This window comes from Leptonotus elevatus, chromosome 16, assembly GCF_054856555.1.
Source record: "Leptonotus elevatus isolate MCC_2025b chromosome 16, RoL_Lele_1.0, whole genome shotgun sequence".
In the NCBI taxonomy this organism is placed as follows: domain Eukaryota; kingdom Metazoa; phylum Chordata; class Actinopteri; order Syngnathiformes; family Syngnathidae; genus Leptonotus; species Leptonotus elevatus.
Genome location: NC_141254.1, coordinates 17,582,288 through 17,603,836, shown reverse-complemented (window position 1 = coordinate 17,603,836; position 21,549 = coordinate 17,582,288). Strand labels below are relative to the sequence as shown.

Genomic DNA, 21,549 nt, shown 5'->3' with positions numbered 1-21,549 from the left:
AGCACATCTGCATCATCACAAGTGGAGAGGTTCAGGACTTCCAGTGGAGTTTGCATATTCTCCCCATACTTGCGTGGGTTTTCTCCAGGTACTTTGGATTCCTCCCACATTCCAAAAACATGTTTTCTAGGTTTTGCTGAAGACTTGCTCAATTCTCCGCAGGTGTAAAATGCGAGTACCTTGTGATTGACTGGTGAGCAATCCAGGGTATATCTCACCTCTTGCGTAAAGTCAACCGGGATTGGCTTTATCCAGCTCACGTGCGACGCTGAGACCAAGCATGAGTAAAAAGTTTAGTTGGAAAACAGCTGTATTAGAGTGCCTCGTTGTTGGCTGTGAGTGTGCGCACGCCACCCTGAGTAATGGTGAAAGAGTGAGATAGAGAAATTAAAAAGTCAAAACGTGACAGCCAGCTTGTGGGAAAGGGTTTCACAATTGGCGTGGTGACTTTAGAGCGCCTCGTTGTTGCAGCATGGAAAAGCCTGGCAATGACCTGGTGTGATATATAGTTCAAACATGTAGTTATTTTTTTCCCAGGTAGGTGAAGTGGTATTTGATTGGCAGTTGACAGCTGAACCGGGCCATGAATTCAGCAAATTGAGTGGACACGCCCACATTTTTCACAATATACTTTTTTTTCCCCCACTTAACTAGTTTGTCATCTAAAGAAGTACAGAGTTGAGTCCGCCCACTATTTCTATGCTAAATACAACATTGGCATAAGGAGAAACAACAGTTTAGAGCAAATTGTCTATGTACAATTTAATCTTATATGAACCCAACTTGCATGTTTTTGGCGGACGTCGACATGCAGGTATACAACCACATAGCATGGTCAAAGTCAAGATTCAAACCCACAACTTTTTGACTGTGAGCACTGCAGCACTATTAGGAATTAGTGCTCAAGTAACCGAACCGCAGCGTCTGTCGCCCCCCCGAAAAGCCAGACAATGGCCGTGGCTGTTTTTGTGACATGCGGCGATGTCGTGGACTCGTTACCAGGAGATATCTGTGGCCGGTCCCTCGGCAGCCCTCCGCGCCACCCCCGACACACTAGCCCTCTTCATCGCACACCGACCCAGGCCGCTGCTGTCGTCAGGGCCCTCCGGGGGGAGATTTAAAAAAAAAAAAAAAAAAAAAAAAAAAGGAAAAGGAAAAGGACGCTGTTGTCTCCTTGTAGGGGAGACGAACGTCTGTTTCTCTGTGTTTTTCTTCACGCTCACAGATGGGTGAATGAAGGGAGGAGAAGAAAGCGAGGGATGAAAGAAAGCAAGCGTGGTGAAAAGAAATAAAAGCCTTGCTGCGTGCTGTGGCGTTCCAGAACACCGTCAATACCCCCCCCCCCCTCCCCCACCCCCGGCCCCTGGGGGCAAGGGCCATGTGATACGGAGAGCATGCGGGCACAGCTTCACCCCGAGGCGGAACGAACGGGGGCCCTGCTGTGTCTCTCCTGCATGATTAATCTGGCTGAGGGGCAGGAGGACCGCCACAGCCCTTGCCTGCATTAACTCCATGCTCACCAGGGCCGCGGCAGCGCACGCATTCGCGGCGCGCCCACGCTCGTACATACACGACGCATTTTGCCCCGACTTTCCTACAAGGCTCCATCCGCATCCTGGCCCCATTAAGTTTAACTGTATTTGTCTTTTGCCAAGGGCGGCGTCTCACATTTACGCAGCATCGTGACTCTAATCCTCGGGAATGTCGCAAGGGTCGGTTCTTCTCATGTGACCTCCGTCGCCCCGGCAACGTTATGAAATGTTCGAGGGTGCCAGAGTGTCGTGTCGTTCATAGAGGAAATGCGGCTTAGGCCTCAGTCTGGCATGTGACGGCCAAATTTTCAAATCATGGTGACAGCTACTCTGGCTGGGACAGCGGGCTTGTCACATTGCTTCATGATGTAGAAACCGTCTCGGTAGACACGGCGCATGATGATACGCGGTTACCGGCCAGAACATTAGGCACACCTGGAAAATGTAAATCACATGATTGGTCCCGATTTTTATTTTTATTTTTATTTTTTAAATCCAGTCAGCAAATGAATTGCTTGAACCACGCCATAGCGATTTGTATGATAAACCAATTAAAAACTACTGGTAATTTAACTCTTAAATCGCTGACTGGCATGTTTTCGTCATACCGGAACTAGAGCTACTTTCTGCTTCCGTGTCTAAGAATCATGGGAAATGTTGTCCTACGAGCTTAATGTTTGCTGTCGCCAGTCAGACTCAACGCAAGTTGAACTTTTCTGGCGGCATATTTCCAATGTAACAATGCAGGATCGGCGCGAAGTAAACAACACAGCCAGCTTCCAATAGCTGCCAAGACACAAGCAGAAAAGGTTGGATAATGGTGAGTGCATTGATGTTTAGTGCTGCTGAACTGTCAACAAGATTTAGCATTTAGCATTAGCTAAAGCAATATCACAACCACTGGTCACCAGTTTGATTAGCGATTACATTTAAAAAAAAATAAAAAGTTTGCTGTGAGAATTTATTGTTTTTTTGATTTTCAGCAAAATTGTCATGGTCATGTCTCGATTTTTAATTTTGAACATCTGGTCGTTCTTGATGAAGGGAGAAGCCATGCTAATTCATTGCTAAGCTAACCTAAAATGCATGGCTAGCATGTTTAACGCTGGAATGATGTGCTTGAGCGATGGAGTACACTTTACATGTCTGGCTGGAACATCCAACTTTGAGCAGCAAAATAGCAGGCAAATTAATAAGTGTCTAGACTCTGGAGAGAAAATCTACTCGCTGAACAGAACTGAAAATGAATTACGGCACACTATGCTGTACATCACATCCAGGAGTAAAAGTTTAGTATAAAAATATTTACAGTATAATATGAGTAATATATATTTGTTATCATAATAGAGTCCTGACTATTGATTTAGAATTTTGAGGTCTGCACAACAATTGTTCTCAAAATTACATTACAGTAGATTGTGTTTTATTATTATTATTATTGAATCAATTTAGCTTTGGTTCTAGACAAGAAAATACAATTTAATGCTAGATAAAAGATTTAAAATTAAGAAATAAAAACTGTAGATTATATACTAAAACAATTGTTCACTTGTTATAGTATCATGTTTTTTTGTTGTTGAATAAAATCCCTGTGATTAACCTGCAAAAAAAATTAAAAATAAAAAGCTTAGAAAGTTACCCCTTGAAATGAAGTCACAAAACTGCTCCGCAACGGGGGGGGGGGGGGGGGGTGTTCTAAAAATGGCACATACACTACAGTAGGTGGCAGTGGCGCTCTAATTTTTAGAGAATGTGCAAGGACTATTAGCTCCTTTACAGAAGTGTGCTTGCAACAATTTTATAGACAAATGACACTATATATAGTTGTGGCGGAGAGTTATGGGGGGTGCAAAAATATTTTCATCTTCCTAGGGGCGGGTGGTGGGGGGGTTTCATAGAGTAAGTAAAATAAAATTCAAGCAATGTCAATCTAATTTGCTCTTTGACTATCAGTAGTGCTGGAACTTTTTTTTAAAAATTTGTCTTCACTGGGTTTTAATCCATCTTCTGATTGGTTGGTTAGAGCAAAACATTTAGCTAGCTGCTCACACGAATACATTTAAAAATCAGTATCTCTGGTAAATATGATGGATTTGTTCAAATGTTTGTTTATTGTTTTTGTGTCACGTTTGTCCTGCCAATAGGTTCTTGTAATGTAAAATATGTTGACTTAATAGAAGTTGGGCAATCCTGCACTAAATACACAAGTGCACTTTGAAGACTGGTTGTAGCACCATTTTGTTGTCCAGGCTCAACACTTGAGATTGATAGGCCAGCATTTTGGCCAGCATCTTTTTTCTTTCGACCACGGAGTCTTCTTCTGCCATGGACAGCTGGAAAAGCAGGAAGTGGTGTGAGCAGCGGGTGCGGCCCATCAAAAAGCAGGCGGAGGGTTAACATCCTGCACTCGGCTCCGCATTAACTGGAAAGGAATGAAGTGTCAAGCATGTTTGCGCGGCAGCGAGACGGTCAAACCTCGAACCCCCTTCAAAGCTTCGCTCCCCCGCACGCCTCCCGCTCTCGTCAACCTCCCACGGCCGTGACCAAATTATTTCCCTGCTGCCACTGAGGAATAACTCTTGTTTTTGTTTTTAGGCCTCTGGTCCAACGTTTAGTTTGCTACCTTCAGATACGATTTTTTTATTTGTTCTCACAGAACCTTGTTCATCTGTGAAAACAAATCATCCCAGTAAAATGAATGGAAATGCTGTTAATCTGTTCCAGCCTCCAACTTAAAATAAAATAAAAAAAATACATGTATATATATATATATATATATATATATATATATATATATATATATATATATATATATATATATATATATATATATATATATATAGAGAGGGAGGTTGGAATTAATTAATTATATTTGGACCCGCTTGTTTCTCAAAGCACTGCTGTAGTTACTGTACTGTATGTGTTTCTTTCTGGTCAAGGTATGTGCCCGCCACGCAAAATTGGCACGGTGGGCGCCGAGCCTTTTTCGGCCAAGATGCACTACACGGGCGCCGCCGACCCCGGACATCCCAACCTCATCAAAGTGAGCGTCACCATGCCGCATGTGGACGGTAGGTGGCGCTATGTGTATATATATGTGTGTGTGTTGTGTGTGTATCTATATACATATATACATATATATATATCTTGAAAAAGTTTTGAGTCAGGTGGGCTAACCGGTTATGCCTGCAGACGACGGGTATGGAGTCACCAGGCAGGTGTTATGGTTTGAGAGGCTGAGTCGAAGCCTTGAATGGACGGCGATAAGGAGGCGGGGAGAGTAGAAGTGAAAAGGTAGAATGAGAATGGAGCGATAGATAGCAAAAGAGAGGGAGAGAGAAAATAAACCCCACCAGCGTGCAGGCCACGCAGCCCTGCCAAACTGCTTGAAAAAAAAAAAGCCCCTCTGTTTTATTTATAGTGCGCTGTATCCATGGCAACCGGAGAGGTCAGGCAAGCTGGGCCCGCGCTTCACCCTGCTCTGGGGATTAGGATTTCACAGAGGTTCTCAGATGTGAGGAAGGTGGGCTAAAGCAGCTTGCTGCTCGCCAACGCAGCTCTGCCTTTTGGTGAAGTCTGGGCCGGGGGTGGGGGGGGGGGGGGGGAGTGCGCGGCAAAGAGTCATGGGAATACTGTGGGAACAGGCGTTTGCGGGCGAGAAAAGCGGACAAGGAACAAACACGCACTTGCACGCAGAGGCGATGGCGATGACGTATTGCTTTGGCACAAAGGCTCGTTAGAGGCTTGTTATTAGGGGTGGGGGGGGGGGGGGGCTTTGACTTCTGAGCGTGACATTTTTGAAAAGGTCACATGAGTTCATGACGAATTTCCTCCGTGACGACGGAAAACACACAGAATGTAAAAATAAAACTTCCACATGCCACATTTCCGCCGTTACTTTCCTTTCTAAGAATTGTGGTTACTTTTTATGGCTTCCACTCCACATGCTTCACTTTTCTTTTGTTGAAATTTGCACACGTTCGTAAAGGTTCCATCCAAAAACAGCTAAGCCAGCTGGAATGTCGCTGAGGTAGAGCGGCGGCGTCAGAGAGAGATTGCGAGGGGGGGGGGGGGGGACTGATTTCCCTCCAGGAAATGCATGGTGTGACTACAGCAGAGACCACCGAATTCCTCCTGGGGCAGAGGACGTGCGTTGCTAGGCGATGGGCCGGTGTTGCCATGCGTGGTGGATGCGCTTGCCTGCCACGCTCTGATGTGCACGAGGGACAATTCAATACTCTTCCAGGAAGCCAAAGAACCACAGGAGGGGTTTAAAAAAAATGAAAAAAAGTTGTCCGTCATCATCATCATCGTCATCATGTGGGACCAGTAATGGCTTCCCTTGTCTCCAGGGGGCACCCTCAGCACCTGAGTCACAGGACATGCAGCGCCCCCTCTACCACACACACACACGCACACACACACACACACACACACACACACGCACACGCACGCAGAAGTGTGACCAATCAAACATGTGAGGTTGCCAGGAATAGACGACAAAGGCACATGACTGTTGAGGCTGCCTGGGAGGTGCTGGCCAAGTGCGCTTCATCACGGGTGGGAGGAGGCCGCCTCGGAAAGGCGGCGAGAGCGAAGACGAGATGCGTTCAAGTCACTATAAATTGCCTTGATGGGCTCGGCCCGAGAAGGAGGGATGCATACAAAAAGCCATTCACAGAAAGACGGCGACAACACACATAGTCCACTGCGCAGACAAATGCAATTGTTGTCGTGCTTTGTTGACATACGGTAACATGTGCAGCAATTCAGTAACAGAATCGGGCGGCTGAGTTAAGGCCTTGACGTGGAATAATAAACTGTTTCCCACTGGAATGACCTTTCGTTTAGATTTTTACACCAATATTTATGGAACGTTGGACTTTTTGACAATTTTTATTCATTATTGATTGAATTACAAACCCAATTCCCCAAAAGTTGGGACACTATACAAATTGTAAATAAAAACTGAATGCAATTATGTGGAAAAGCCAAATTTCAATATTTTGGTTCGGAATAGAACATAGATGACACGTCAAAGGTTTAAACTGAGAACATTTATAATTTGAAGGGAAAAACATGTTGATGGTAAATTTCATGGTGCCAACAAATCTCAAAAAAGTTGGGACAGGTAGCAAATAAGAGGCTGGAAAAGTCAATTGCACTTGCAAAAACAGCTGGAAGAGCAGTTGCCACTAATGAGGTCCATTGGCAACTTGATTGGAGCGTAAAAAGAGCTTCTCGGAGTGGCAGTGTCTCTCAGAAGCGAAGATGAGTAGAGAATCACCAATTCCTCCAATGTTGCGCAGAAAAGATAGTGGAGAAATATCAGAAAGGTGATTACCAGCGAAGTAATCGTCATCTACAGTGCATAACATCATCCAAAGATTCAGAGAATCTGGACCGATCTCTGTGTGTGTGTCACAGAAAGGGCTCAGCAATACTTCAGAAAACATTGCGGGTGAACACAATCCACCGTGCCAGCCGCCGTTGCCAGATGAAACTCGACAGTACAAAGAAGAAGCCATTTTTAAAGCAGACCGAGAAGCGCAGGCGCTATATCATACTGACTAAAGAGGACAAGGGACAACCCAAGTGGTTATCAGCACTCAACAGTCTATGAGCCTGCTGCACCTGTGACGGTATAGGGTTGCATAAGTGCGCGTGGCATGGGCAGCTCCCACATCTGGAAAGGCATCGTCAATGCAGAAAGGTATATTTAGATCGGAGAACAACATCTGCTGCCATCCGGACATCATCCCTTTCAGACAAGATCTTGCATTTCTCAACACGATAATGCCAGACCACACGCAGCAGCAATTACAACATCATGGCTGCGTAGGAGAAGCGATCCAACATTTGGTGCATCATAAAGGGGAAGGTGCAACAAAAGAAAGGCCAAGGTAGTTGAACAGTTAGAGAGACGCGTTGTTGGGACAGCGTTCCTATTTCGAAACGTGTCTCCTCGATCCCCAGACGTTTGCGAAACTGTTGTAAGAAGAAGAGGGGGACGCCTCACAGTGGTGAAAATGTCCTCGTCCCAATTTTTTTGAGATTTGTTGAGACCATGGAATTTAAAATCAACATAGTTTTCCCTTAAAATGATACATTTTCTCAGTTCAAACTTTTGACCTGTTCTCTATTGTTCTATTCTGAATAAAATATTAAAATTTGCCACTTCCACATAACTGCATTCAGTTTTTATTCACAATTTGTATCGTATCCCAACTTTTGGGGAATTGGGGTTGTACTTAAAAAAACAAAACAACTTTTTGTCCCATGGCTCTCAAGCTACAATTTTTTAAATTGTATTTTTCATTCTTCATATCGCTGGCGCTGGGCCAAAACCTTCTATGTCACAATTTGTTTTTCAGTTGTTTTTTTTGCCCAACGTTAGCGATATATAATTGATTTTTATTTAATTGCAGTGAATTAAATGTTCATGCTTTTTTAGTAGTATACATATTTGAAATTGTAACTTCATAATAATCTATCAATCCCTCCATTTTCTATCTATCCATCCATCCATCCATCACTCATTTCCATTAATCTATTCATCATTTCCTTCCAACCATCTGTCCATCCATCAATCCCTCATTTCAAACCATCCATCTGTCCATCTGTCCATCTTTCCATCCGTCCGTCCATCCATCCATCCATCTTCACACTGGCGTGGCCGCTTTAGAGTGCCTTGTTCTTGTTGCGTTTTAAGACCTTAAGGTGGGATATATTCCCAAGCACTGGAGGCTTTCGGTAGAAATAATTTTGCCTTGATTTTTCATTATCTCGAAGCCTCGTTTTGTATTTTTGACATCTTTTGTGTCCATTTCTTTAGTCCTAAAATTAGCAATTTGCGACAGCCAAGCAAATGGTCATCACGCTGACACCACTTGAAAGCAAGTGGACATCTCTGAGATGAAAATGCCCAAATTGGATCACTAGTGCAACATGGGAATGATGAATATTTAAACACGTATTTGGAGTTGGGGACTTATCGGTGATAGCATGACTGCTATTTTAACCTATATTAGGAACCCAATTACGCCAGTGCCCTTTATACTGACACAAACACTTACAGTAACAGCCACTTCATTTGCTGCCAAATAAACACACGGATAAATGAATACATTCCCCGACACTGTCAATCACAAGTAGGCATTATAATATTTGCAGAGGCAGAAACCTCCGTTGGATGTCAATTCTAAGCGAGTCTGTTTCCTTACATCTCCTTTCAACAACTGACAGCAGGTAATTTGTATTACTGAGAACAATCCCTGCCTGTACACAGGAACTTAAAGTCTCATCACAGCTCACAGTCCGTTTAATAAGAGTTCACTGACAATAAAAAGGTTAACAAGAGTCACATTGATTTTTTTTTTTTTCCTTCTATAAAATCATGTTCACTCTCAATGCTATCAGCAGAAAAGAGCCCTTGGAAGCATTTCAAGCAAATAATATGGTAGTGAACAAACCTATTGGCCTTCTATGTTTTGTATTTTTGTTGCTGCGGTAGGATGACGCTCAGTGTGTTGTTTACACTGTATTTATATTAAAATGGATTAGCGGTATAACAAATTGAAGGTTAAGAAGGTGATGAGAAAAAAATCTTGTTCTCTGTTTGATGCCGATGTTTTTAGCTCACCATCTTACGAGTGAAGGGCTGTTTGTCTCGACGTGCCCAAAGTTTTGAATGCTTCCCATTCCATTCATGTCGTCACACAGAATTGACCATACTCTGCAGTGTGTCTAGCTCCGCCCTTTGGATAACATTTGGAGACATATTTAGTCATTTAGGGCCCCCAAGGCAAACTCAGTCACGGGGACCACAACATCCGTGGGTTGCGATAATGTAATCCGAACATCTGGTCATTTCTGCTTTTTCCTTGAAAACAGACAACGTATTCGTATTGCATTTGTCTGTGTCTAGCATAAACACGAGGCAGATTGTTATAGTCGTCAAACGACATTTCATCACATTTGGAAATCAAAATAATCCTCACAAATCAAATTACAACAATCCAAAATCCAATGCTTTTCAATGAGCGGAGCTCTTCCTTTCACCGAGTTAATGCTGCATTCAAGGAAGGTGGGTATTTTTGTTTCCCGAAGTTCACACTTCCTGGTTTGAAGTTGGAAATGTCCGACTTCCCACCTTCCTCTTCTCCTCGAATGCAGCATTATTTTAGACTGCCATTTTGAATTGTGGCGTAAGCTCGGAATTGTCAATAGCTAGCTCGATGTTTTGTTAACCTTGTGAACTCTATTAAATGTATGGCCCTGAAGTGCAAAAGGTAAAAACAGAAAACTGACACGACTGCAAATCAAAAAACACAAACCAAACAAAAACACCACCGCGAATCAAAAAGGGGACTTTTTGGCCGCCGTGGCCAGCTCTGTGAGGGGCTCAACTCGGTTCTGCTCTGGTTCTGACGCTGGCCAGCCAGCGGGCCCACGCAGATCAGGCCCGACTCCAGGACGGACAGTCGTGGAACGGACAAAGGAGTACATTCTCCAAGGGGGAGGGATGAAGGGGGCGTGAGGAGATGAGGAAAGTGAGCGAGCGAAGGAGGCGGAGGTGGGCGGGGGGGGGGGGGGGGGGGGGGGGTTCCTTTTGCTGGCGAACCCGACGCACGGGGTCTTATCCTCACGGCTCAAACACATGCCACCAGCTGCTTCCCCCCTTCCTGTGCTTTCATTAAAAAGCTTCACTGTTCTCCATTGGGTAATCCACGCGCTTTGCAGATTGGGCCAGCTACAAACACTTTTAACGTCTTTATGCTGGGTCTCTTTCTTTTTTTTTTTTTTTTTTTTGTGATGCTGACCACTCGATTGTGGCTGTGTGTGTGTGTGTCTACCTGCACCATTTGGTGTCTTAGTGTTTCCATCTCTCAGCCCAGAGACAAGCCAATGCTTTGCCAGAGGGAGCGCCTGCAATGTAGGGCGCCCAGCACGCTGGACGCAGGCTGAATATCAACGCCACACGGCAGACACTCCTCCCCGCAGCCCACCTGCTGACTTGCGTGATCCAAACGCAAGGAGGAGGGGGCGTTGTAGGATAGATGTGTGTGTGTGTGCGTGTTTGTGGTGGGGGGTGCGGGGGCTACTGCAGGAAATTGCCAGGTAGTTTCCAGACCCTTTTCCCAGTGTTGCGCCCAATTAATCAGGGCTACATCTGCGCTGGATGGACCTCTACCCAATGGGGAGGTGGGAGTGTTTTTGTCAGCATTTACACGTGTTTTAAGTTTTCGTGCATGTGAGTGGGCATGTGCGGCCGAGCTGGTGGAGTGCAAATTGTGCCTCGATGATGACAAAGGTTTGAGTTTGGTTTCAGTATTTATGCGACAATTGCGAAAAGTGGAATAGTTGTCCTCATATCAAAAAGAGAGTGCTGTAAAAAGGACACAACCGCGACAATATGGATGCTAAGCTAGCAGTTGTAAATGTCATGTAATTCCTCTGTGCCAACAGTGAACTCAACTCATCGAGTTTAGCAAATAGTGAAAAATTCTTCATAAAAGAGGCATAACGCTGTTTAACGCCGCTCCCAGTTGAATTATACTGCCAAACATAAAAATAACAGAACTAAAAGTTGTGTATTTAAAACAATAACATAACATTGCCTTCTGTTAGCTTAAAGCTAAACTCCATTGCATCAATAGTAAGAAAGCATTGGAAATTTCAACATGTAGACAGACAGGATAGCAATATTCACAGGCATGTTTTCTTTATCTTCTGAGAAATATGACAAATATTACATTTACACTTACAGTATCTGTGAAAGTCCTCTTCATTTGTGTCTTCATGACTGTATTATACTGCCCACTGGTGGTCGAGTCATGCACACCAGAAGGACTAGCAAACAAACGCAAATGTTATTTTGGGGAAAACTGAAATGGATTAGGCAGGTTTAGGCTAGCTAACTCTGGCTAGCACTATTAGCACTATTTAGCTGTGGACCATGCAGCCAGTATTATACTCCGCAATCTTTACTGTGCTGCAGTGGACCGTTTTTGTTGTTGTTGTTTTTTTTGCAGCTGTCAGTCTCCTCTCGAATAAATTCTCAATAGCCACATGCTGAGGATACACAGGAGTCTCTTGTTCGACTCCATTGTTGTTATTTGTTCGCATGTGTTCCAGCGCGGTTTTCACAGGACTATTTTAAAGTGCAAAACAGACTGACCCAAAGTGGAATTTGCTGGATAGTGTTATGAACATAAACGCGTCTTTGTGTATTGTTTTTTGGGCTGTGACATACACACAAACACAGATTGAACACTTAAACAAGCGTATTTAATGTACTCATGTACTCACAAATGATCATATTCATTGTTTACGCGGGAATAATAAAGGCATCATGTTCAAAGACTTCCACTTTGAGACTATCCATTTTCAGGATGCAAAACGAGTACAAACAAACTGCCAAAATGACGCTGCTTGCATTGCTTTTGTTGTGTCTGTCCTCAACTCAGAACGACACGCCATCCTACCCCGCAGCATATCACAAGCACGCACACGCGCAGTCCTGTCTGCGTTGCTGGACCTGGCCCAAAAAAAAAAAGGATCATTTTTCATCACCTGTGTCGCTCAAAGCCTTTTATGTTTAGTTCGTGAAGCTCCAGGCACACCTGGACCCGAACCATCCCTCCCTCATTCTTAGGAATAACTCGTGAAATAGTGTAACGTGAGCTGAATGAGTAAGGAGAAAGAGGCTTCTGTTGTTGAATGGCATTTTGTTTTTAGCCTTCAAACATAAGCAAAAAGCAATACCAATCAGAGGGATTATATTATTATTCCTTTAATACATCCCGTATTGTGTTTTTTTTCCGTCTCACAATTTAAAACAGTTTCCAGATGTTTTAATAACATCTCATTTTACACACACCTTTTCTTAACATGCTGATTAGCCAATTGGGGCAGTACAAGACAGATGTACATTTCATGTCTCAACTCCTCACACAGCTCATCAGTACGGCACCAATATTAGCCATTTCATGCAGAGGATAAAGAATATCCGACCTGCAAGCGTTCGGGGTGAAAGTAAACAACCAAAATGGCGGATAGTGATAGATTGTTTTCCAGCAAGCTTCATTTATTGGTTCCATACAGTTCAGTAATTCACCGTATAATTTAATTCAGGGAGATAGCGGCATACTGTCACGTACGTTGTGATAAGTAAAGTTATGTCGAATATTTATGAATGAAGAAAGTTTTTTACTCGAGTAAATTGTGTTCTACCATTCACGGTCTGTGTTTCCAAAGGCGTCTCCATTGTTAAGAGTTACGTCACTTGTAGTCCATCGGTGAAGTCGGGATCTTTTTTTTTCCCGACTTTGCAAGTGGAATTTCCGAGTTCAAGGGGGCGCTCCTGTACACACTTCCTGGTTTGAAGTCGTAAAGTCCGACTTCCGACCTTCATCCTTCATTCTCGAATGCAGCACGAGTACTGCTATATTGTCTGCCGACATCTCTTTGTCTTCAATCTGTTTTTTAAAGGGTTATATTGCTATTTAGCATTAGCACTAAGCTAATGGAGTGAAAGGCTAGGCTAAGTGGTTGTGCATATATATTTAAAAATTCAAATTTTATTTGACTATTTATCAATAATTTAATCACAATGAGCTAATGATTTTATTTATAAAATCATTGTTTAATATAAGTATAAAAAAAAATACATGTAGAAATTAAATGTATGTCTATTTAACTATATTTTACTTTATTATTCAGAATAAACCAATTAACCAAAAGTATTTATTTAGATAAATTCATTACAAAAAATTACAATGTAAAAATGCATTTTAACTAACCAATTTTAGGAATAAATATTACTTGATTCGTGACAATTAATGCAGATTAATGAATGGAGTGGGCCTTATCCGGCCCACGGGCCAAACTTTGGCCACAATTGCATGAGATGGTGCAGGTGTACCTAATGTTGTGGCCAGCGAGTGTAAATTAAACACCAAAGCTATTTAACTAAAAAAATCCACATAAAAGTGCTTTACAGTCTTGAAAGCAAATCCCCATAGCGTGCCATGGATGAACTAAGTTTTTCCTTTTCACTAAATCAAAAAAAAAAAAAAAACCTGGAAAAAAAACCAAGGCGTGACCTTCACGCGATAGAAGTCAATCATTGCTCCGGCGTCGCGGTGCGTGTTAATGCGAGGGTGTGTGTCGCTCAAGATCCTGTTTGGAGGCCTGGCGTAGTGTGGCGCAGTGCAGAGCTGGAGAGGAGAGACAGCTGCCCTGACAGATGCTGGGAGGCAGGACCCCACTGGGGAGCAGAGGGAGGGAGCTGGCAGCGTCTCACCCCAGCGGAAACACCACAGGCTGCAGAGGAAGTGGGCAGGGGGACAAACCGGGGACTCGGTGTGTGTGTGTGCGTGGAGGGTGGTGGAGGCGTATAGGGGGCTTACGTACGTACGTGCGTGCGTGCGTGCGTGTGTTGGATATACTTTCAGAGGACGTTGGCTGACGGGCATGTATGTATGTATTTACATGATAAACACACACGGTGCATAGAGTCAAAGACTGCTGCAACTGTTTCTTAAGCAAATTTTAAATTCATCCTCACTGGGACATTGAGCCGGCTCTCAATGACATCAGCTTTTTTTTTTGGGGTCTTCTGATTGGTTGGTCATATCAAAAACGTATTACAGCCAATTTAGACTAGCAAAATGTGTTGCATTATTGCTGTAGTCGGATTTATGACTTTAGTGGTCGAATTGTGTGAATGAGTTGTCGTAAACATTTGAAAGACAGCGACTCAAAAAAAAAAAAAATAATAATAATAATAAAAAAAAAGAAGAAGAAAGACAGCGACTCAAAGTCTTTAGTGAGTTAACAACTCTAATTGAGGTATATTTAAAAAAAAAAAAAAAAAAAGTAATAAATTAATGGTACAGTCACATTTATTTGAGCGTAAGACCAAGTTATATTAACAAAACATTTACACTTTTGCCTACTGTTAACATTTTGTGGCGACGGAATTGTCGCATTGTAACTCAAGAAGCTAAAGGAAAAAATAAATTCATCCACTTTCATTTTTCAACAATGTTTGCTCCAAAGTGCGATGGATTCCTCCTTTGTTTCCTAACAAACCCACAAACAAGCAACGATCACAACAATATACCTGGCCTGGAATCCTAATAAAATTAGCCACCGCGACAAAATTGGACATCTTGATTAACATCGACTTGGCATTCTATCACACCACATTTTATATGTTGTTAGGCCGTTGTGATCCTCAGGCTGATTCAATCTCGCACTTTACAGGGAAAGAGATCAAGCGTAGCCACCGCGCCGCAATTAGCTTCGCATGCTAATGACCAAGAATGGTCCATTGGCAGAAGCAGTCAGGTTTGTCTTGGTCTTATAGGCGCACTTAATTCATGATTATAATTATCATCATAGTCATTATTATTATTATTATTATTATTATTATTATTATTATTAATATTGCATGCCTGGCCTCACAAGGATTTAGAAAGCAAGCCCACACATTTTGGTTAAAAAGCCTGCAACAAATGAACAATACAGCACTTTCACTTCGTCACACACTTCCCAACTAAAATGTTGTTATTCCACATCGACGCTGGCGTTTCGGTGGCCGAGCTCCGTGGGGAGGCGGCTGCGTCTCTGCATCCATTTAGCTGCGACACATAAAAGCAATTGAATCTCTCAAGTGATGCAAAGTGCCTCCGCCACTGGCTCGCGCCCAACGCGGAAGTTCTCTCGTGCGTAAAGGTCAAGGCGGCTTATGGCCGCCGCCGTCGGCAAAATGCAGCCGTTCTGTGCGAGCCGGTAATGGCGGAAGACGACCCGCTGCGGATGAGGCTCAGTGGGTCGAACTCTGCGTGTAAAAGCGATATAACGATTGGTTGATTTTTAAAAGATAGACGTGGCACTTCCGCTGTGCCACATGTATGGTTTTTATGTGACACATGAGGAAAAACTCATTAAAACGTTCATCTGATCTAATGTTTTTCGAACGAGTAGGGATTCTAAATGTCTGACCAGGACTGGACAAATAGGCCTCACCTTAATGTGTGCCGTTATATACACTATACTAAAGCTGCAAGTTGGTCCAACACTTTTATACAGTATGTAAATATAACATATCGACACAACCCTGTACATACTAAAACTTAAAACAAAACACTGAGTCATAAAGGGGGGCATATTGTGACTTAGTATACAAAAAAACCCACAATATAACAGCAGACAACTGTGCCACGTTTTGTCTTCTGAAACAACTCAAAATCATTTTTTAAGCAAATTTACTGGAAATGCGCAAAACGGGACATGCGACTGATGCCCCGTTTCCATCTGTTCTTCTTTTGCGAATATTGAAAGGTGACTCCGCCGCTGTAGGTGGCGGTATACGCCATAGAGATGTGATCCACCAGTAATTTAAAAGAAGAAGACCAGGAAAGGGGACTGCGCCGTGCGATGCTGTCATATGAGCTTTCTTTTGTAATTCTTGATAAAGCGTAGTCGCTTCTTTCATTAATTCCAAAAAGATTTCTGCTTTGTCGCCCCCCCCCCCCCCCCCCCCCCCAAACATACTTTATCGTCCGACATTGCTTTGTCACCACAAACGTACGTGCAATGTAATATCCGGTCAAAACGCGCGACTTGTATCCGGTCATGTTATTCGCAAAACTTGTTTCCATAGCCAAAATTCGCATTTTCCTTTATTTGATACGCTTCAAAATCCACCCTCTCCAAGCGTAAAAAAACGTTTTGGTCCCTTCTTTGAATTTCTCGCATTTCCATTCAGTTTGTTTGTTTTGTTTTGTTTCGAATAAAAACGGGTGGATGGAAACCCCGCTATAGTGCATGCGGCATGTAAACAGTTAAAATAATTGACTTAATGGTCACGAACGTGTTTTATTTACTTTTTTACCTATTTGCACTTAGTATATTGAAACATGGTCAATATTTTTTGTTTTATTTGGAGGGCTGATAGCAGTATGTCTTTATTTTTTATCACACAAACGAGGATAATGTGTTCAAGTCATGCTGTTAAAGTGCACTTGGCTATTTGCTGATGTTTTGTAGTCTGCTCGATTCTCCAGATAATTATTAATGTTGCCAACAAACACCATTTGTGTGTTTATTTGTGCTACTTTATTTGCACTCGCTCGTGCGTAGAACAAACTTTTTCCTGTTTATATTCTCGTGAGCTACGAGAGGAGTTTGTTGTCGTGAATTTTTGTAATGTGACCTGGACTGGGGGAGGGAGGTCACAGGCATGGATGTTGTTTACAAATGCATTATTGGAGGTGTAAAGCACCCTGAGTGCACTTATTTCACATGACTTCTTCTCTTAACTTGTTCTGAAATAAGTACGGGGGGGTCTTTGATTTACAAACTGAGTTCCCGATTTTGTACGCAAATCAGATCTCACTGTAATCTATCACTAATCATATGCTAATACGGTAATTAAGTCAGAATTACAGTAAGTATTTGTATGAAAAACACAAAAAGACAAACTAAAAACGGAGGGCTTTTTTGCGCCATGTCGTGACATATCTTTAGGCTGCTACGCAAATGTCTACGTCATAATTACGCTAAATATTTGTGTAAAAAACACTACTAGGCCATAAATATAAAAGATTCAAATGAAAAACGGTAAGGTTTCTATTTTTGTAGACAACTCAACAGAGCTTTGTCGCTAATGTTTGCGCGATTCGGTTTTCGTGTTAGCGCAATGCTCGCTGCGTGTTTGCTAATTTAGCAACATGCGCTAACTTGCAAAACAGATTTTTTTTTCCAGTTTTGTGTATCTTTTAAGGCATAATCCTTTTTTCAGTTCTTCTGTAGACCATCTTTTTTATATGTAGTGTAATTGCGGATGGTCTGTCTGGTTTTTTTTTTCAATTGGAAATTGTAGCATTTCCTCACTACTGAAAAAAATAATAATCTCTGAGCTTTTATGTAAAAAAAGCGCTGTGCCCATGTGGAGGCCTCTGTTTGGATTCTGTGCTTGCGGAGATGTGTTGCCAGACTTCTGTAGGAGTGGACAGACTGCGGCAAAAGTATGGTGGCGACACACGCTTGCACGCGCACGCACACGCACACACACATCTCCGCTACACTCTTGGGGGAGGATCCATTCCGTCCCAAACGCGCAGCATCGCCCGGGGGGCAGAGTGACCGTTCAAGCAGTGCCTCACACGCACACAAATGCACGCACACACACACACACACGGGGCCAATTGATTAGAGAATACCAAATGGACTGGACGCCTCGTGATTAGTAGCAAAGCTACACCGCTCTCCAAACAAAGAGCCCAAGAGCAGTAAACGTTCATGCTAAGCATTTTTAAATTGGAATCAAACGGCCTTATTCAAAGTCGCGCCACATGTTCCCGCCGTCTATATTTGTTCGCCGCCTCGTTTGCCTTGCACATCTGCTCCAAGATGCAACATATGTACAGTCGCCGTGCCCCGTCTTTTACCATCCGGCGTGTTTATATCTTTTGCCTTTGTCGCACTTTTTTATCACTCGTCACGCCGGCCCTCCCTCGCCGCCTCGTTGCGGGCCTTCTTGCGCCTGACGCCTTCGCAGCCCCCCCTGACATGCTTCACTTCATGTTATGAGCAATCACATGCCACCTTGACGAGTGTGTGTGTGTGTGTGTGTGTGTGCGCGCGCCTGAGTGTTTTGCACAGGAGGGTAAGTGTGAAGAATGAAGAGGGCGCAAGCAAGCAGGGAGAGTTTACGCATTTAGCCAGAGTTTGTTAATAATTTATGTGTCACAGGTTTGCAAAATTGCCTCACGCTCCCTCTTCCTCTCTCCCTCTGGCTTTCCTCTCCATCTCCCCCCTCACCACCACCACCACCATCATCATCATCATCGTCATCACCGCCACCTCCCGCTGGTGTGGGCTACTTCTCCGTCTCAATCTTTCCCCAACGCGTTCTGGCGTTGTGTGCTTTCAGGGAAGTGAAATGCTACAATGCACACCCCAGCTTTGGTGCCCGCATGCCTCCATCTTCATGACCACCGGCGTTGGCAGGCCTCGTGACAGCGCCTTGCAACAGCAGCAGGAGGGCGTCACGCTTGTGGCGAAATTTGACGCCGTCGTCATTAGAGCGCTCTCACGTCGATACAGAGGGCCGTGTTGCGAATTGACGCCGTAAAAGCCGACATAGATTTGAATAGATGCTAAAAAGCCGCCATTAAGAGCCGTACTGTGTTCTCCGCTTGGCTTCCTCTCGCCGCAGTGCCCGTCACGATGCCAGACGTAGAGCGCTTCAGGGTGCTGGACTGCGCAGGCGGCAGGTGACACGGATTTCAATAAAAGGGATTATAGATGTGGCGGCGGCGGCAGCGAGGAAGCACAACACATTGGGGCCAAAACGGAAAAACTGTGCCTGAATATCTGTGATATATTGCAGTTCTAAATGGTAGCAATAGTAGAAGACTGGTACATTTTCATGATTATATATCATTGAATTTATTTTTTGGGGAATGTTTAGCTACATATTGCAGTGAACCACCCATTCATTCATGATTGGGATACGTTTTAGAACCACTCACTTTTGAGATCTCAAAATACCATATATGATTTTTTATGGCACGCTTAAAACACATTTAAACTTACAAACGATACAGTATCGAAACAAAAAATGATGATACAGATGCAGGCATATAAGATCACATTGCTACTAAACTTCAAATAATATTTACCTAATCCCAAAAAAATATTATTACTAATATTTGAAAGTCATTAAAAAAAATACACGCCCTGGTTCAAGACAAATTTGTCATGTGCTGTAATTACTTTGCCGGCCGTCATCTGGCCAAGTTAGCAAAATTTAGCTAATGCTAATCTAGTCCAACAACATGACAAAAGCAAGATTTTGGTTTGTACAAGAATTAGCTAGTACAATTAAAAACCCTGAAATTGCAGAAGCCCAAGCTTATTTAGGCCAGAGGTTTCGGAGCATTTTGGTTGAGACCAAAGATGGAAATTGCATAGTCAACAAGTCGACACTGTTTGCCGTTAGTGTCTAAAAAAAATGTCCCAGAGTCGCGTTGAGCATGTTTATGCAGCTTCAAAGACAACATCCCGAAAATAAATTAAGTGGGTCACAGAAGAAAAACCTCTGACAAATGTATTTATTATATTCATAAATTATATATATATTATAAATGTATTATATTGTTATATTTATTTATTTAATAAAAAAACAGTCATGTATTGAACTGTGGGACTGAAATCGAGACACAAATTAAACTATGCATTTAATTTTAAAAGTTAAATCATTAAGGTAAGTCATTCGGTCACTCAGCCAATCAGTCAATTTTACGTATATAGCACATTTGACATAGAGCAGTCAAAACAATTTTCACATAGTTAAAATACAGTCATATAGTGCATTATAAAATAGTCACATTTTACAGTAAATACAAGAAAAAACAAATCAAGTCAGAATAATATCAAAATAGATCAACACAAACACCAAAAATAATCTAGTCTTAAAGTTTACAATGATTATGCAGTACTGTAAAAAAAAAACATTTAAAATTTGCTATATATTGCAGATTCGCGCTATATAGTGGGAAATCGTAAAACATCTGCACCTGTAACACGTATATTATATTCCACGACATATCATAGCAAACCCCAGACGGTGCTAATATGCTCCTATGAGCAGTGAACAGCATAGGGATGACATCAATCTGATTGGATGTTGCATTTGAGACTTCTGGGAAGTAGGACAAATGATGCTTGAGGCTAGTGGGGTGCACAAAACATTCAAGGCGAGCGTAAACAAAAAAACATGATCTGAGATCATCAAGTGTTTGCGTTTGTGAAGAGATAATCTGACCGTTAACTGTCCTGATATCAAAAATTTGGTGTCCTTTTCTTTTTTTCTTCTTCATTTCTCAGAATTTGTGCTGTAGAATTGGCCAGTCCAAGATGTTAGCTCCAGCGCCCTCGTGGCAGACAATTTTCGGAAGTATTTCATACATAGACAATATAGCGACACTGTATAAGATGCACAATGTATTTATTGGCGTTTCCGTCAATCTCTGCGGGTGCTGCCGTTGTTGTACTACAGCGATCGTCGGGGGTAGATCGATTTGTTGTTAGATCAACTCCCACTGTTGCCCATTGCAATTTTTCCAAGTCAGAGGTCTAAAGTTTCAGACTTCCCACTTTGCGGGAAGGCACCATTAGTGAGTGCTTTGAGGCAATGTCATGACATCATTGCTACATCATGACTTTTTTTTTTCTTTCTGTGATCTCGTGCAGAAAAACGGCATTCTCCTCAATAAACCAAGTGTTTGTATGAATGCAGAATTCTCAGCATTTACAGAGATTTTGCTGAAGTTGGCCATTTTCCATCAGGAGGTCAGCATTTCCACTGTATGTTAACCAGATCAGCATTTGCTATTTTCTTGATTTTGCTGTACATTGAGGCCAAAAGTCAAACATACAAAAGAATAGACTTCCAAACTCTGTTGCTAGTCCGAACAAAAGTCTCTCAGTTGCCAGATTCAGGCGGCCATATTGCAACCTGCGCCGGACATAATGAGGCCAGAAGACATCATCTGTCAGAACCAGAGACACATCCAGAACAAACCTCATGGTTTCTCATTCATTATAGGTTAGGCAGCCTCAAATTTGTCAAACTACAGCTAAACCACAATTTTTTTTTGTCCGCGTTTACATCACAGTCTTGTCTTCTGGTTTGAAATTTGGGTTCAGACCGTTCTCTGTGGAGCTTTCATGTTGCGTGACGTTTCTAAATTGTCCATAAGGAATAAGAAATCGATGATGGAAAACATTTCGAAGCGAAGCATGCAACTCGGAAGTTTTTGGATTTGTCTTTATGCTAAAACAAACAATACTTGAGTTTTTGCAACATTTAAAAATGGCCGCAAACTTGATTTCTGTTTCTGACAAATGCAATCAATTGAGTATTCTGAGAGGAGTATTATATGTAAATTGATTTTTGTGAGTAACCATGACAAGGAGACACAGGCGACGGGCAGGA

The 21,549-nt window shown here is 42.6% G+C and overlaps 1 long non-coding RNA gene across 2 annotated transcripts; it reads left to right on the top strand.

Annotated features, from left to right (window-relative positions):
- The first annotated feature begins 2,213 nt into the window (after window positions 1-2,213).
- LOC147161100 (uncharacterized) lies at window positions 2,214-19,375 on the top strand. Of its 2 annotated transcripts, none has more exons than XR_015090400.1 (3): window positions 2,214-2,352; window positions 4,472-4,603; window positions 18,511-19,375. It is a non-coding gene; the product is annotated as an uncharacterized LOC147161100 (long non-coding RNA). The 2 variants fall into 2 exon arrangements; XR_015090401.1 differs by having other exon boundaries at window positions 18,481-19,375.
- The last annotated feature ends 2,174 nt before the right edge of the window (window positions 19,376-21,549 follow it).